Raw genomic sequence first — 16,808 nt, 5'->3', positions numbered from 1 at the left:
AGAGAACTGGACTTAAGCATCTAGACTTCCTATAGAGGCAGCCTCAGAAATACAAATATAAATTCTGTGTGCTGAGCAGAGAGGTTTTTGAAGTCATCCAGTATGAAATGTTAAATATGTGTATGTGTCTGTCCTGTTCTTCTCTAGAACTTGGCTGAATGAAGAAGAATCATGCATTAAATATTGTTCAGATTATAGCAGCTGGTACCCTCTTCTGAGGGACACTGGACTGAGTAGGCCATATCTACCACTCTTGAGATAATTTTTCTTGAGCAACCAAAGATGACCAGGTTGATACACAGACAAAGCAACCACAAAGCAATGCAGACGTCCAAATGAGTACCTCCTGCAACATTAACCTTATGTGGTACATTACAGATAATAAATACATAATTGGGAAAGATGTCCAACTTTTAACAGATTTTATATGCATTTAAAGATACAGGTTAATGTGTATGAATGGCTGACATAAAAGACTTGCAACAACCGAAAACACCCTGGCAATAGGCTCCTTTCTATACAAAGCATGCTATGCACTAGAAAGTTGCTCTGGAAGGGCTTGTTCATTCTTTCCTTCGTTATATCTTCTTTTCCCTCAGCATAATCCTTACACCATTTCTTCACATTCATTTTCCAAAGGGGCAGCAAGAATTAAAATTTCAAGGGTGAAAACCACAATGTGCATCATCCATCCATTAACACTGGGGTTCATTCTCAGCAATTGTCTTTTCCTCCCTTTCCTGTGACAACATACAGTGTGAAAAGGGTATTTTGGCAAACACTGGCAATATTATACCTGCTAAAGAAACTAGGGCCAGAGACTTTCTTGATCCTGAGGCCAACTCACATATAAGGATCAGCCTTTCTGGGCTACCTTCTCCAATACTCTTGACATAGAATTATCATTCTTTGTGTGTGTTTGTTATGCAGTATATCTGGAGTAAACTGGGGACTATTTGCAGCAGTGCATCCCATTAGAGAGGTGCTCTCCAGAGTATAAAAATGGGAGAATGTGATGTATGCCTGTGAATGTGGGGACAGAAATGTAAACGTAAATGTAAAGTAAATACACTGGGCCACTATCCTTAAGAAAGGCTGGAGTGTAATGGTGCTGTAGCCAAACTGCAGAAACTATGAGATTCGGGGTGAAACATCTAAGTGGACAAAACTTGTAAGAAAGAGAACAGAAAAGGAAGAGACACTGCTAAGATTGTTTCATTGACTAACTGATTTGACTTTCCAAGACTTTTCTGAATTTTACACTCAGTAAAGGAACTAGCACTGGAATCAGTGCCACTTTTCTTGGTGTTCTGGTTTCTAAAGGTGCTCTGGAATTGAATGCAGTTCAAGATTCAGTTGGAAGGTTTTTTTATAACTAAAACAACCACCACCAGAACAATCTTGTCTGGAGTATCAATATCTTTTATTCGGATCTGATCTACTGTCTTTTAGTAATAAAATGAAGGTAACATTAACATTTATAGTAAATTTAGCTGAATGTCATTTTTAATAACTAATGTTTACAAGTGGGAAAACTAATCATCAAGTGATAGTTTATTAATGACACTGACTTGATTTCAAAACAGATTTAATAAAACATTTAAGATTAGATTGAATTGTCTTAAAGGAAAATTTTCTGTGCTGGCTCATTGACAAAATGATACTAGTACGTCTGTCTAAGGTCAAGGTTTAGCATGCATCTGAGTTCCCATTAACTGAAAACTGAGAGCTGTGGATATATTCTGTCACTCTGAAATAAAAAAAAAACCCAAACCCTACCTGTACATTACATCTCTGATCTTATTTCCATGAGTGATTTAAATCAATGGATTACATTCATGTAAAATAAATTCTCAAATTAGGCTGTAGACTTCAGTGGGACAGCAATTTGATTCTCAGCATAGCTGTTACTGAGGAAGTGCTTCATTTTATTCTAGTTGCCATTTCAATCACATGTTGATGAAGCACTGGGTCATGGGAAAATTTCCACTCACTCAGAAAGTTCAGCTTGTTAGGAAGAAAGCTGCATTTTACAACTACTAAGTAAATTAAGTTTATGACAGTCATATGCTTTATTAGTGTTTCAGTAAAAAAAATATCTAATTTTAGAAACTGAAAACATTTATTTTAAACACACAATAACATAAAATATGGTCACTCATCTTCAGTTTGCTTCATTAGTCTGACAGTATCATATACTAGTAGCTCTCAAATCATTAGAAATAACGACGAAAAATACAAGGCAAACTTATTGCTTGGTTTTCACAGATATAAATTAGATATAACTGCAATGAAACTAATGGATTTAAAACACAGAACACTATCAAAATTAGGCCCCAGGTCTTTAATAGCCCTTGCTGGCTTTTCATCTGTCAGCTGTTCTACCTAACATATTGTAGGAACAACGAGGTGCAACATGTGGATATATCTGAGCAGACTGCAAAACTTTAAAAACTTTAAAAAGAGGTAACTTGATTATTTTACTGATGACTGATTTACTGATACTATTTTATAACAATTCTTCCGTCTGGAGGCCCAGGAGGACTCATTTGCTGGAAGAAAGAATGGAAAAAAAGAGAACAGGGAATGAACTTTGGCCATGCAAATTCCTTTCTTGAAACATCGTGCCTGTAGTCAAAGAATAACTGCCTAAACAGCACTTGAAGCTCAATTTAATGTAAGATTTACCCTCAGACATTTCAGTTTGGATATGCAAAATATTATTGTTTGATGGGTATTATAACATAGAAGTATTTTAGAATTAACTCCTGAGTAATCAGCTTCTTCCTAGGTGTTGTACAGATCCAGTTATGATTCACATTTTGTACAAACTTTTTCTCTCATACGGAACATTTTAAAGTTACTTAGAAAAGAGTTCCTCAAAAATAAATAATTTAATGTGCTTCTTGGGGGGGGAAAAGGGATAACAGCTGCAAACCACCTTTTGACACAGATGCAGAATATCTGAAATATGTGAAGATCTAGTAAATTAACAAGATAATCAGAAAGGTATGCAGAAAAATACAGGAGTAATGATAGGGCTATAAATAAAATGTGAATGTCAAATTGGAAAATGCATATATTGCCTTAGAAGCCAGCAATATTACTGTTGAGGTTCTCATTTGTCCATAACACCATAACATACAAACTGCAACATGGAGTCAAATGAATGGTCCACCTAACACATTGTTGTGTTCCCAGCAATGGTCATGATGAGAGCCTATGTAGAAAAGAGTGTAAGGGCAGAATAAACATATGAAATATTTCTTCCTAACATTTTCCTATCTCAGAACAGACAAATGAGAACAGACCGAAGAGAACTTTTGCCAGAATTCCCCATGTTTCAGCAAGCATTCCTAAATGTCAGAAGACTTCCCTATAATCTCAGGGTCATGCTTCTGAGTGTCCACAGCATCACATATTTCTGCTGTTGATCCTGTAGCACACATGAAAACAGAAGGAAGGTTTTGCATTAACCGAGAAACAGATAGAAGAGCTATATATCCACAAACGACTTTGCAAATTCATTCATTGTCACTGGAAATAGATGTTAAAGCCCTCTGTAGGACTGAGCAGCCAGAAAGACAACTTGTACTATTCAAGGCCATAGAGTGTGGCAGGCAGGGGGAAAGTCATGGAGTTACTTGCTCAGGTTTCTCTCCATCATGTCCCAAAGGACATTAGCATACAATCTTGCCAATGCCTCCATCATACAGGAGGAACATAAATCTGCAAATACTGCTTTAGAGGGCATTCACACACCCTCCACAGGCTTCTCGTGCTCCCAAAGGAATTTGACTGGGCTCCAAAATAATTTGTATTTCTGAACCTAATTTGCTCCAATAAAAGACTATTTCAGTTTTCAAAAGGAAAAATCTTCAGTATTCCCTAATAGGAAAGTGCTATTGAAAGACAGAGGTCTACTTAAAAGGTTTCTTAAATAATTCCAAATCAAATGGCAGCCCAAACCCGCCACTTTTCTGTATGTTGATCTTGGTAAGGTAGAAATCATATTGGCGAAACTAAAGTGCATGAATTCTCAACCTGAGCGGCTGTTGGGCAGTATTGTATCTGTCAGGGTGACACTGACACTGTCAGGGTACTGCAGATTGAGCTCCAGAATTATATGCTGTTTGAGTGACTATAGAACAATGAACAATTCTCATGGTTTATACACAGAAAAATCTCAGCTCTTTGATGATCAACAGAAGAAATACAACAAATGGCTTTTTATCTTTGAGACATAAGGAACTGAGAAAGTTAGAAAAAACAAAGAAAAACTACAAATTCTTTCAGAAGACAGCATCATGATATTTTAGATTGCTAATATCAAATGCTAATCTGATTTATCTAGTCAAAGCATTTCCTTCCTCATCTCCTCTAAATTTTCCCTGTCAGACTCTACTTGTTAAGAAGAAAGATGTAGGAATTACAAAGAATGAGAAATAAATGGAAAAGAAAGGTAATAATATAACACCAGCAGTGGATAGACTCAACATCTGTATAGGTCAAAGGAGTCACTACAAAAATGTGGAGAATTATTATTACAGTGAGTTAAATAATATATTGAGATCTAAGAAAGACCAGAATACAGGTGGAAGTCTTTGCTGCATAATTGTATATATATAATTTAAACCGAGTGATAATTAGATTATCAGTGGATGTATCACTGAAACTGAGAATGTAATGCTCAACATCTTCCCAGATAGTTATCAGAGACAGAAGAAATGATGCTAACAGGAAGGGCTGTGTACTCAAAAGTTTGTCATTTTTCCAGTCTAATAAAAGATAGTGCCTTGCCTTACAAAAGTCTGCCTTGTTCTTAGGCCATCAAAAAAACACAGATGTAATTTTAGTTCTCAGAATAAAAGTTTAACTACAAGGCAACATAGTGAGAGTATGCATATTGACTCAGATTGTTCTGCCTTCACCTTGAGGAAAATAGTCCTGTACCTAAGGAAGCCAGCCTAACTTCATTATTGATTTCAATGGTACAAGTTTTAAGTATGTTCTGCAAGACTTCTTAGTCCCCAAAGGTTAACTGGAGTGAAGCATAGCATTAAAAATCTCCTTGTTTGGTGTACTCTTTCGTTTTCTTATTTTAGAAATCATAATAAAACTAAAACTCATAGCTTTGAAAAATCTGTGCCAAATGAAAAAGGGGATTTTCTGGAGTTATTATAGATAATTAAAATACTCCAGTAAAATTCCACGATAGCTGTGACAAGCTGGCATGCTAAAGCAACTCAGTGAAACTGCTGTGACCCATCACAGTTTAGGAGGAGAATTAAGTGTAAGAAAGAAACTGCTCTTCCTGAGTCTTCAACTCTCAGCTTATTGCTCCAGTGCCAGTAGGAGCACCAAAACTGATGCTGAGTCAAGTGAGGATACAAATTGCATACCCTTGTAGCACTGCTGAATATTATAGGAATTAGAAGTACAGCACTATTAAAAGAGAACTGCTTCTGTTCTCATTTTCTTGACTTTTTCTTGAGAACTGAGTAGTTCTCTAAGACATAATCCTTTCCACCCCATTCTGCCCTCACAAAACCCCCCAGAATTTACAAAAAAGATCTTGTACAAAGCTCCTCAGTCCCCTGAATTAGCCGACAGTGCATCTTTTCCTTTGTCTCAAATACATATTTCTACACTGCCACCGCATACATGTTCAGTTATCACAGTGCTTGGGCTCAGAGAAATATCCCATTCATTTGGAAAAGATACTTCTCATGAGAACACTGCCAATGAAGACCTAAATTTGATCCCTCATTCATCAGCCTGGGGTATCATAGGAATGTATTTATAACAGCCTGTGAGCACAGAGACTGTAACAGGAATTAATTGGAACATTGCTTGAAGGAGGAGTGGTTCTTGTCTCTAGGGTAAGAATACCTTCAATGCAAAGTTTGAGAAAGGGATAAATAGGAAGGAATACTTTCTAGAAGAACAAAATACACTCTACTTAGATAGATAGAGTAAGGGAAATTGGACGGTAATGTGGTGGCTTGCACCAAACTGGTATTGAAACATTTTTGTTTGCTTTCTGCTTATGTCCTGAACTGGTTCCTTCTGTACCGCCAGCAGCAGCCCTCCAGAGTCCGCAGTCAGATGACAGCCATGTTATGTCAATCCTGTGACAGACGTTTACTGATTTGTCCTCAGGAAGGATTTGGTTTCCAGATCTATCTTCCCAGGCATAGACAGAAGACATGATATGAGAGGGTTTTATTTTATTCCTAACTTTGTCCTCACATGCTTCAGGTAACTATTTATTTAAAAAAAGAAATGTTTATGTCCAGGTTGTAGCATGTTAAAAAAAAAAGGACTGAAGTTTAGAAAATGAAGCCAATATCCTGGTAAGAAAGAATAGGAAAAAAGCTGAAGGAGCAACAAGCTGAGATGTCACATCTGAAACCTGCATGTTTTTAAAGGATGCATTTGGAGAAGATAAGGACTGGATTTGAAGAAGCTGTGCATAGTAAAATAATGTAAAGCATTTAATACCTCAGATCCAACTTTGGAAGATTATAGTGCCTGTTGCAAGAACTTTCTTGTAAGGAGTTTTCCGTGGGAAATGCTTGATTGACTCAATCAAAATATGGGATAACTATTACACATTTTATAATTTTGCACATGACAGTCAGGATTTCATTCTGGTAGGTCATTTGATTCTCTGCAGGTGGCTCTGTTGGTTTCTGGAATAGTATACTGTGAATTACATGTTACACAAATGAAAGGCAGTTATAATTCTGGATAACATTGTATTTGATTCTACAAACATCTTTAGGCCTAATGCAAAGATTCCTTTGAATAATTTATCCAGCTAAGTGTCTGTGGTCCCAAACTCCTAATTTAAAAATGTTGATAAATGAAGTATCTCTTTAGCTAATAAATGAAGTATCTCTTTAGTTATCCTTTGTCAGCAACATTCATTTTAATGGAAAGTGAGTTTACAGGGTTACATGATTGAACTACTGAGCCAAGTCAGTGTTGGCAAATGATGGGCTAAATTATTGATGTTACACACTAATGAATTCTGATGAGAAATAAAATACAGACATTACATTTCAAGTGGTTCATAATTATTTTTGTACTTTAAAAGCAATTTTATTCTTTTTCCAAATCATACTGGTTCTGTAAAACAAAAACATAGTTAGTGATTATAACTAAAATTATTGAGTTTGAGGCAAAAATGCTTCTGTAAGTTTTCTTATGCAAGTATAATGCTATTCACACTAGGATTCTGATTTCTTCTTATACTTCTGGGAGAGGATAATTAAATTAAATGTCTAAATTTTTAAACTGCTGTCTTTAAATAAAATAATCTACTTTGCAACCATGTTTAAAAGAGTTCAGTAGATGAGTTTATAATCTATGATATATCAGCATGTTTACTAGAGATGTTCTGAACTACCATAATTAATTCAGGTGACAACAAAAACAGAAGAGCTGCCAAAAAGGAGCTTTCAACATGTAAATAGTTCATCATTAAACCTGTGTTTTGATATATATTTAAAATGGGTAGAAGGAGGTTACTAAACTTCAGATAGCCCAAAATGATGTTGTAAGGTTGAATCATTAATTTAAAATGTCATTTCTCTGTATTATCAGTGTACTGGATGAAGAAATTTAATTTCTTAGTTTTTACTTATAAAATCAGAGCTAAGCATTTGCTCATTTGGCAACAGTATAACTTCATATATCCTATCATTAATCTTGCCTTCTTAAAATGGGCTTTATTTAACTTTTCTTAATTACACACTGAAGGCTTCTGTCAATTGCTGGAAAAGCAAATCTATGAAGTGTCATTTCCTTTTCTTTTTGACACATAACAACTGAATAACCATCTTACTTGTCGGCTCATTGCTGTATTCTCTTGTCATTTAAAAGTACTACTGGCTTTTTGAAGGAGTAAGCACATGGTTTTGTTTATGAAGGGAATCCTGTGATCTAACTGATCAACGTTTCAGAGGTTTGTCATAGTTGGCCAAGGTCTCAAAAGAGACATTAAGGAGCTAGAGAATCATCACCATAAACCTCATAATTTGGCCTTAAACTTCAACACAGTACCCAAATATGTGTACTTATTTTAGCATAAAAGTCTCAGAAACAGAGCACTTCATATTAAATGGAACTATTTAGAATGTTGTCTGCTCTGTTGCTGTACAGGTATCTATCAGCACAGCTGATGGAAACATAATGTACATTCAAACTGTTTCCTCTTGTTTAGCCAGTACTGCTTAAGAAAATGATGGCTTTTCTGCTATTCAGTACTATTGCTCCAATCAGGACAAACATGATTTAGAAAAATAACATTACAGATGAGAAATGGTTACACCTGGCTGGAAGAAAAACCCCACAAACTTTTTACAGAACCATAATAAAATGCTTTGAGACATTATGATTGTGTATGTGCTTTCCCAGATACTCATTACACACCTACTCAAACCAAGACAGCTATGCTCTGCAAAGAGAATCAAGGATTCCTATACATTTTTGCAAGGAAGAACTTGAATTAATTATTGCTGGATTTTGAACAACTCGTGTTTAAACCACTTCAACTGATTTTTCTATAATGGGAATGACTCTCCTGAACTGTAGGTAGGGCTGAGAGTATTGCATAATATGAAAGCTGCCAAGCATTTGCTTTTACAGGATACGTTATTTTTATTTTTTTTCTCCAGTTTATCCAAATTTAGGCATTGGGCTCAAATACAGGATTTCTTTGGTAAATTTCAAATTACAGAGGCTCTGAAAACACAGTTTGTCCATATTTGGTGAATGTCAGCTTAGCTCAGTAGCTCTGAAAACTACATTTTTACAAACTTGCGTCTTGCAATAGGTAAGGCTCCTCCAGCAGTAGTGCCTCAGGGCTGCTGTGGTTTGGGGTGGGCCTAAGGTCCCTAGAGTAGAGGTGTCCTGCCTGTGCTTTCATTTGCCCAGTAGATGCTGGAGGAGGAGGAAATTGCTCAATTTGAATGTAACAGAACAAGAGCCAAAATAGAGCAACAGTTAGATTTGGAGGTTTATGAGGAGATAAAATTGGGCTGCAGAGATGAAAAACTGTCAGTGGTCTGCCAGGTGAGAGTAGAGACTGGAATTGGCAGGTCTCGGATGCTGGGAGGTGGAAGAAGGAGACTGTTGATTGGAAAAGAAAGACAGAGGCTAGGATTTCAGGAAGCAACAAGGGAACAAAGGAAAATTAAAATCAGTAGGTAGTGCCAGGGACTAAGGCTGGAAAAGGAGCTTGAAGGGAGAGCAGAAATGGCTGGGAATGAGTCAGGTGCAGGAGAGAGGTCTGACATTCATCTGGGGTGAGATGCAGCACTGACGCTGTGTTGGTAAAAAAAACCAGAGACTATGAGCCAGAGGGACTTAGACTAGATAAAAAGACTGAGCAATAAATTACTGAATATGAGACAGATGACAGCCTACTACAGTTGTTATTTACATCATTAGTTAAAGTGGCATGTAAGTGTATTGGCACTAATTCTGCTGATAACGGTTTATATTATCGGAAATTTTAGAGTTAAAAAAAATCTTAAAAGAAAATTATTAAGATGACAAACCCAAGCTACTCAATTTAGAAAAATGTTAGGATCTCAGTTATTTCTATAAACTTAATTCAGCCTATTTTTTCAACACAGATTTTAGTTATTTAAGTAAAAAGTAAAATTTATGCTACTTCAGGAAATAGATACCCAGTAGTCTTCAGATTCTGGAAAAGGCATCAAGGATGACAAAAAAAACCCCAAACACATTTTTGGAAAACTTTTCAGTTCATGATACAGTGTTTCAGCACATTTTTATTCCATCAAGTTTTAAACTCTGAATCTCTCTTTCAAGGAGTACAGAGAATAATCTGAGGTTTAAAGATTGCTGTAGCAGTGATATGACTCAGTGGATCAGTTTTGAAGAAGCTGGAAGTCATGCAGTTTCTCTCTTCTTGTCTTCTAAGACCTACAGAGTTAATAAGCTTGCTAGTTCCACAGATTTGACTGGTGTTTTGAGTGTTTGGGCCACAAATGTAAGTTATCAGAGTTACAGGTGGAAAGAACACGAATTCATAGACTGAATTTCTGGATTCTATTTCTCCTGAATGGGAGAATAATTCTTGCTCAATGAGAAATGAAGTTTGTCTAGTAATCTCATCATCTGTTAAAATCAGATATCAAGTTACCTGTAGTAAACCTCTAATCTGGAAACTTGCGTTTCATTATTTTAAAAAAAAAATAAAAATCTATACATTTCTAGTAGGATATTTTAAATTATTAAGACATTTCTGTGTGTGCATGTTAGAAAATATAAGAAAGTGGACAATTAGGGCTATTCTAGTAATATACAAGGATGGATTCAGGTAAGTGGTGGTGATTACTGAAGAAATGTAACTCTTAGAAATTCTTCTGTTAAAAGAAATTTAAATCTCCTAGATTAGATGTCATCCATTTTTTCTTAGGTCACAATTTTTAGTACTCAAAATACTGATACATGTTTCTACACAAAAATTATATACTGAAAATGTACACCTGCAAACAAACTAAATAATTCATCACTACAACAGACTTGGTCACGTTAATCTTAAAAATATGAGACTAATGCATTTGTTTGCAGAGACCACCTTCTAGCCTCCTTCATTGACAGGCAACTAGCAGAACTGTTTGTCTTTATTGTTCTACTATACACTAAACCTTTTAGGTGGCAGCCACATTTGTGAACGATTTTACTCATATCACATTTACTTTCACATAGTGAAACTTTCAGGTGAGGACACAGAAGACTGTTAAGGTCACTATAGTGTGTTCCTATGCATGCCAGGAAATGTTCATGTGTATATTACCCTTTGGACATGATGCTTTGAAAAATGAAATGTTTATGCAAAGCATAAGAATCTTGGTGGATTAAGGCATAAGTGGCATAAAACCCTAAATGCAACCGAGTTGTGCCAAATTATATGTACACTTCACTTCAAAAATTGTAAAGGAAATTATGTCAGAATAAAGATATCAGAGTTTTGCCGTGTGATACATAAAATCACAGATCACGAAAATGAGGCAAAGAAATCAAGCATGTTCTAACTTCTTCTATGAATTTGGCTTATTTTGGCATTACTTTCCACTCTCTCACTAGAAAGGTCCCTCTCATCATGCAGCAATAAAATAAATGGCCATGAACATTTTCTATTCATTTCTATTTTCCATGAACATGTCTATTCTGTGACAGCTGTATTTGCCACTACACCTACATGGCAAGTAAATTCAAAGATTTTGGTGAATGCTTGTCAGAGTCATCAACTCAATCTAGGAAAATCTAGATAAAAATAATAACTTTAAGAATTTAAATAAAACATGAGATCATAGTTTGCAGAATTCCAGATGTTATTATCCATTATTTGTAAGCATTTGAGAGGAAAGCCATATATTTTTAGAAACTATATAATGGATGCTGATTCCCATGTTTCTTTAGAACCCAGTTAACAAAGTAACAAATTTTTCTACTCAGAAGCATTACCCCCATGAGCAGAAGCAAAACTAGACAATCTCAATTCCCCTTTAACTGTACAAAATAAATATTTTATAAATTAATAAAACCATCAAAATTTAACTTCAACATTTTAGATGGTTACCACTAATAAATGTGACTAAATACAAAAGCTTAGAACTAATTAAAAGGTGTGCAGCCATGTCCCCTTAAGAAAAGTTATCTGTCATCCAACCCCATATGTCTCCAAGACAAGGCAGAAACAGCAAGACTGCTAAAGTGAAATCAGCAGGCAAAAAAGATACAACTGAGTGTAATCAGCATAAATGGTGATAACTCAACCTATAACAGAGAAAAATAAAAGCGAAGGCTTACAGATTTTGAAGAGCATCAGCCCTGAGGGACACCATAACACACCTGTGTTAATAAGTTAAAGAACAAAAGATGTACTTAAATTGACTACCATCTGACAGCTAAGAAGCAAGTTAAGAATGAGTGGTTCTCAGAAAGCAAAAGGGCAAACCCTGCTTGTAATGTGCAGGATTGCAGTTGGTCCTGGCCTTAGTGGAACTGCACTGGCTCTTTCCTGTAAGGAGGTAGAACAGGGTGCCATGAAAACCACAGATTTTGAACAGTGAAACGTTTCCTCTGGTAAGATGCAGTATCCACTAAGATGCCTGCAGTAGATTCAGCAAAGTTTCAGAGCCTTAGTAAAGAACAGTCCTTTCTCTGCTGACCTCTGCAAAATTGCTCAAATAAAGACAATACAAAATAGATCAAAACTCTTTTCTAGTGTAAACAGGTGTAGTCCAGTACAGTGGAACTATTTAAAAGTAAAACAGCATTGCCAGAAAGTTTTTGAGGATTTCAGGATAATCAAGGAACTTGAGTAAAACTGCAGAAAATGTGTAAAGAATCACAGCATTCTGACGTCAAAGCGAGAGCCTGTGGGTTGATGCTTCATTCCTTTGTGCCTTATTTAGCAATTTCCACCTAGTGAAAATGGGTAAAACTGCTACCAACTAAGAAGTTTCCAAACTCTAAATTCTGATGATTGATTTTTATACTGCTTTGCACTGGTGTGAATGGCTATCAAAGGTGCAGGTTTATTAAAACTTAAGCCAATAAACTTGTATTTACTAGAAAGGTACCTTTGTCATGCCACCACCAGAAAAAGTATATATGAAATGCTTTAAAGTGACAGTGAGGATAGCAATGATACTGTCTTTTTTGTTAGTGCTTTGGCCCCCAAAATAATTCTGGCATAACTATAGATCATCTAAAAGAATGGACCAAACTGAAGACTGTCAGGATTAAAGCAGAGGCACTGTCCCAAATAAAGCTACACCTGCCATCATATATCATTTCTCAATTAGATAGCTAATTGAACTTAAGAGCCAAGTTATTGAAACTCCAAAAATTATTGGGAAAAGAGAAGTCATTAACATAGCAAATACTTTGCCTGTACACTTTTGGGAGAAAATGTTTTACCTTTTTTTTTTTTTCCTAAATTAAAGAGATTACTTTTATTATTTTCTGCTGGATTAAAAATTTATTTAGTCATTGTAGAAGGACTTTTGAAGACTGAAATCCTCCAACAAACTATAGAATATGGAGTGTGCTGACTGTAGTAGTGAGATTTTCCCCACATTGCTGTCACATTTCTTCAAATCCCAATGAGATCTCCATGCAGGTTTAATTTGAATAAAAGTTGTAACTGACTTCAGCAGTAGTCTTTGTACCTCTTCTACCACAGAGGTTGTCCTTTGACTATTAAGATACATAAGTTTACATGAAGGGTCAGTGCAATCTACAGCTGAGCTCATAGAACTTTGAGTACATCGATAAAAACAGTCTCTTTTCAGAGCCATTAAGCCTGTATGTAAACGGCCCAGAAGGAAAGAAGAGCAGAGCAGTGCTCATGCACTTCTAAAGCATTTCTACTGCACTTCATGCACTGCAATTCTAAGCTTTCAAATTCTGCCACTGGTTGCAATCAGACTGCAGTAGAAGAATTTTTAAAACTTGAAACAGGTTACAAAAAAGGTAGAACATAAGATGAAATAGTCTTGCCCCAGATACAGCCCTGCACTTAGCTCTACAAGAAAAAATGAAACAGATGAAGAGCCAAAATTGAAAGTATAAATCATTTCAGTCATTGATCTCTGCTCTAGCAGTTGATCTGACTGCCAAAATATTTATTCTTTGCTATTACTATGGAATAATCTCTTAGCTCTTTTTTTAACATCACAATTGAAATGCTCAATTTTAAAATTTCATTATTCTGCCAGCAGTATATTCACAAAACACATGGACACCAAGTAATCAGTTGATTGTTCCTATTTCCAATGCAAATATTAAATGTTGAAAAAGCAAAACGGCTATAAGGATCATGATAAAAACCAGGGAGTATATATTTTAAAATTTGATTGAGATGAAAGCTTAATATAAATTAAAATGGCTTGGTTTTTTGGGTTTTTTTTTTAAATTATTGTCACCACATACAAACCAGACTAATGACTCTTAGCAACTAGGGGTTGACTATCATAACTCTGCCTTCATGTTTCACGCTCATACTGGTGTTTTGGATAATTTTAATATATTTGGATATGGCCTTCAGTCACATAACTATGGTGAGAGTTCAGTAAGCATATATGCATTACTGCTACATACTGAAGCATGTTTTTTGATCTTCTTTCTCAGAATAGAGAGCCAAAAGGAGGTGTATCCAGAAGGCATCATGTTCTGATTATGAATCCCTGGTAAAGTGCACTGCTGGTGGGTAGGGCCAGGCAGACAAAAACGTGTACAGCCAGTGCTATGGCTGGACAGAGAGCCAAGGAGGCAAACGAGGGGCTCTTTGCCTTTGCTACCTTACACATAACGGTGACAAAGCTGAGATTCTGGCCCTAGGACATTTAAGAAGGTAATGGCATGTGGCAGTCTATTAGGGCCAGGGGCCAGGCTGCTGCTTCTGGGGGTAGCAGCATCCCCAAAGGGGACAGGTATGTGAACCTCGTGCTCCAGGGGACACACTGCTTGTGTTGCACGAGCATAAGCACCCCCATTCAGTTTAGTAAAATTACGAAAGCCAGTTGGCTCAGCCCAAGGGCACACTCATACCAAGGGCATGTGTTAGCAGTGTGACTGGGAGGGATGCCTGGAATTAACAGTGAGCTCAGCTCGGTACTTAACTAGCAGGGTGGGGGACCAGCAGTAAATCTCTGGCATTGGTAACAAGTTTGGTGCTTATAGAAATTAGGAATAGTACTGCATGTAGTTCTTTCTGAAATGAATTTGAGAGACCAGATACCAAAGGAGCTTGCCATCTCTCCTCTTAATTTAAAATTTTTAGGGATATTTAATTTCAAGCATCTATTTTTTCCAAATTATCATTAACAAAGGCACTTTACTATTGAGATCCCTCCATAAGCTTGGCTTTTTCTGGTGTTTGTTAGAGGTGATGACTAACTCCATCGATATTTGTTACTGCAGACATCCTTCTCATTAATAGCTTTGGCATTGTTACCTTTTTATAGGCACTATTCTTTCTTCTAAAGCACAAAGTTTTACAGGCACTATGGTCTCTCTGCACCATTGGAAGGCAAGCCTAGACTTTTAAAAACAGGCTGAATAGTGTAGACTAGTAATGATGAAACATTGGTCAAATCCGTCTTCCAGTCTGAGGCAGCTCTTGATTTTCACATCATAATTCTCCCAGAACACTGCTGCTGTGTATAACCAGGGAGTGTTGATAGTTAAAAAGTACCTGGTGAAAAGGCCAAAACCTCCTCCATTATCTACTTTTAAGTCTCTCTTTGGATCTCACCCAGGTCACGGCTTCTGTAAAATATTAGAAAACACTTAGGCAGCCAATGTACTGTATCTACTGCCTCTTCTAATTCACTCTTCCTCTGTGATTCACCTGCTCCTGTTTGTTCTCGTCAAGGTATTAGCTGCTGGGACGCAAGCTCTCGTCAGCGGGAATCACCGTTTTGCTGCACACTCACACACTGCTCAGCGCAGCAGGTTCTCATCCTCACACTTTAATGGGAGCTGGACTCTAAGAATAACAAATTCAGGGTATTTCTTGCTGAGAGAAAAGGAAGGGACTGGAATGGCTGCCAGCTTTTATTTTGGAAGTGTGTGCTGCTATGCTGAATGTCATCAATATTAGAACTTAATTGACAGAAGGATAGATAGATCTGACAATAACACAGATAAAAGAGAAACACCGGTCCATATATAAATAAATAGCTGCCAGGAACCTCTAAAATATAAAATATCATGTTGCTGGAAGGAAATATACCTTGATAATTGCTCTTAGCTGAACTAGTTTCCATTTTAATTTTATGTATTTTCCTTGTTCACCATTTTAATAGTAAGCTATTATCAGTGAAAATGCATAGAACCAGCAAGAATATTAGAATACCAGAAAAGGATCAGAATGTCAGAAAAGGATGTCATGAATAATGAAAGTTGATAGGGAACAGAATGTTGTCCAGACTTTGAACAGAAAGTTGTCTTTGGTAGGTCTGAGCTACTCAGATCTGAGCAGCCCCAAATGTCAGTACTTACATCTAAAAGCTTAGTTTAGGCCCGTCTCTAGTTAGTTGAGTTATTCAGGGTGACAAGATTTACAGACACAGCTTCTCAGCATGAACAGCATGCATGGAAAAATTTATGCTAAGGTGAAGGATTTCTGCAAAACTCATTCATTATAACATGTACTAGTTATTGACATAAGAGTTCAATTGTATATGAGGTTCACAGTACAGCTATTAAAATACTGTGTAACATTAGATTAATGTAAAGATTCCTGTGTGAGGAAACCAATTGCCACCTGTGGCTTCTATGTCACTCCTATTATTATTCATGAGCTTTAGGCTGCACATCGATCACCTCTGTTCTTCACTCACTATTGGAGTAGTTGAAGACAGGAGAGAATAGAAATCATCCCAGCTATCCCCCTGCAAAAATCAAAAAGGAGCTTTTCCAGTTTTGCAAATGCTAAATGAGACATTTGAATGAAAGAGTAGTTCCCAGCTTACCTGTGCAAATTTAGTACATATAACACCCCCAAAATGCCATAAAAGTATTACAAATCATTAATAAAGTAAAAAATCTGCTTTTTTTTTTCCTTAATTATTTTGTATTGACTTTCTGATTTTAATATGACTTGTATTTTCTAAATCTTTAACAGAAATAAGACATATATGGAAATTTGGAATTTAAAAATAAAAATAAAAATCCTCTTAGATACTGAAATCAGATCATGATTCAGTTTAATGGAATTCTAGAACTTATTCAAGTTAGATTTTACTTTAATG

General features: G+C 36.2%; 1 protein-coding gene across 1 annotated transcript in view; it reads right to left on the bottom strand.

Moving 5' to 3' along the window:
- The window catches only part of CCDC178 (coiled-coil domain containing 178), a 176,111-nt gene that overhangs the window by 2,704 nt on the left and 156,599 nt on the right, over positions 1-16,808 (bottom strand). The window lies entirely within an intron of this gene.

Source organism: Athene noctua, chromosome 2, assembly GCF_965140245.1.
Source record: "Athene noctua chromosome 2, bAthNoc1.hap1.1, whole genome shotgun sequence".
NCBI lineage: Eukaryota > Metazoa > Chordata > Aves > Strigiformes > Strigidae > Athene > Athene noctua.
Note: the sequence above shows the minus strand (reverse complement) of the source record. Positions and strands in the feature narration are given on the sequence as shown.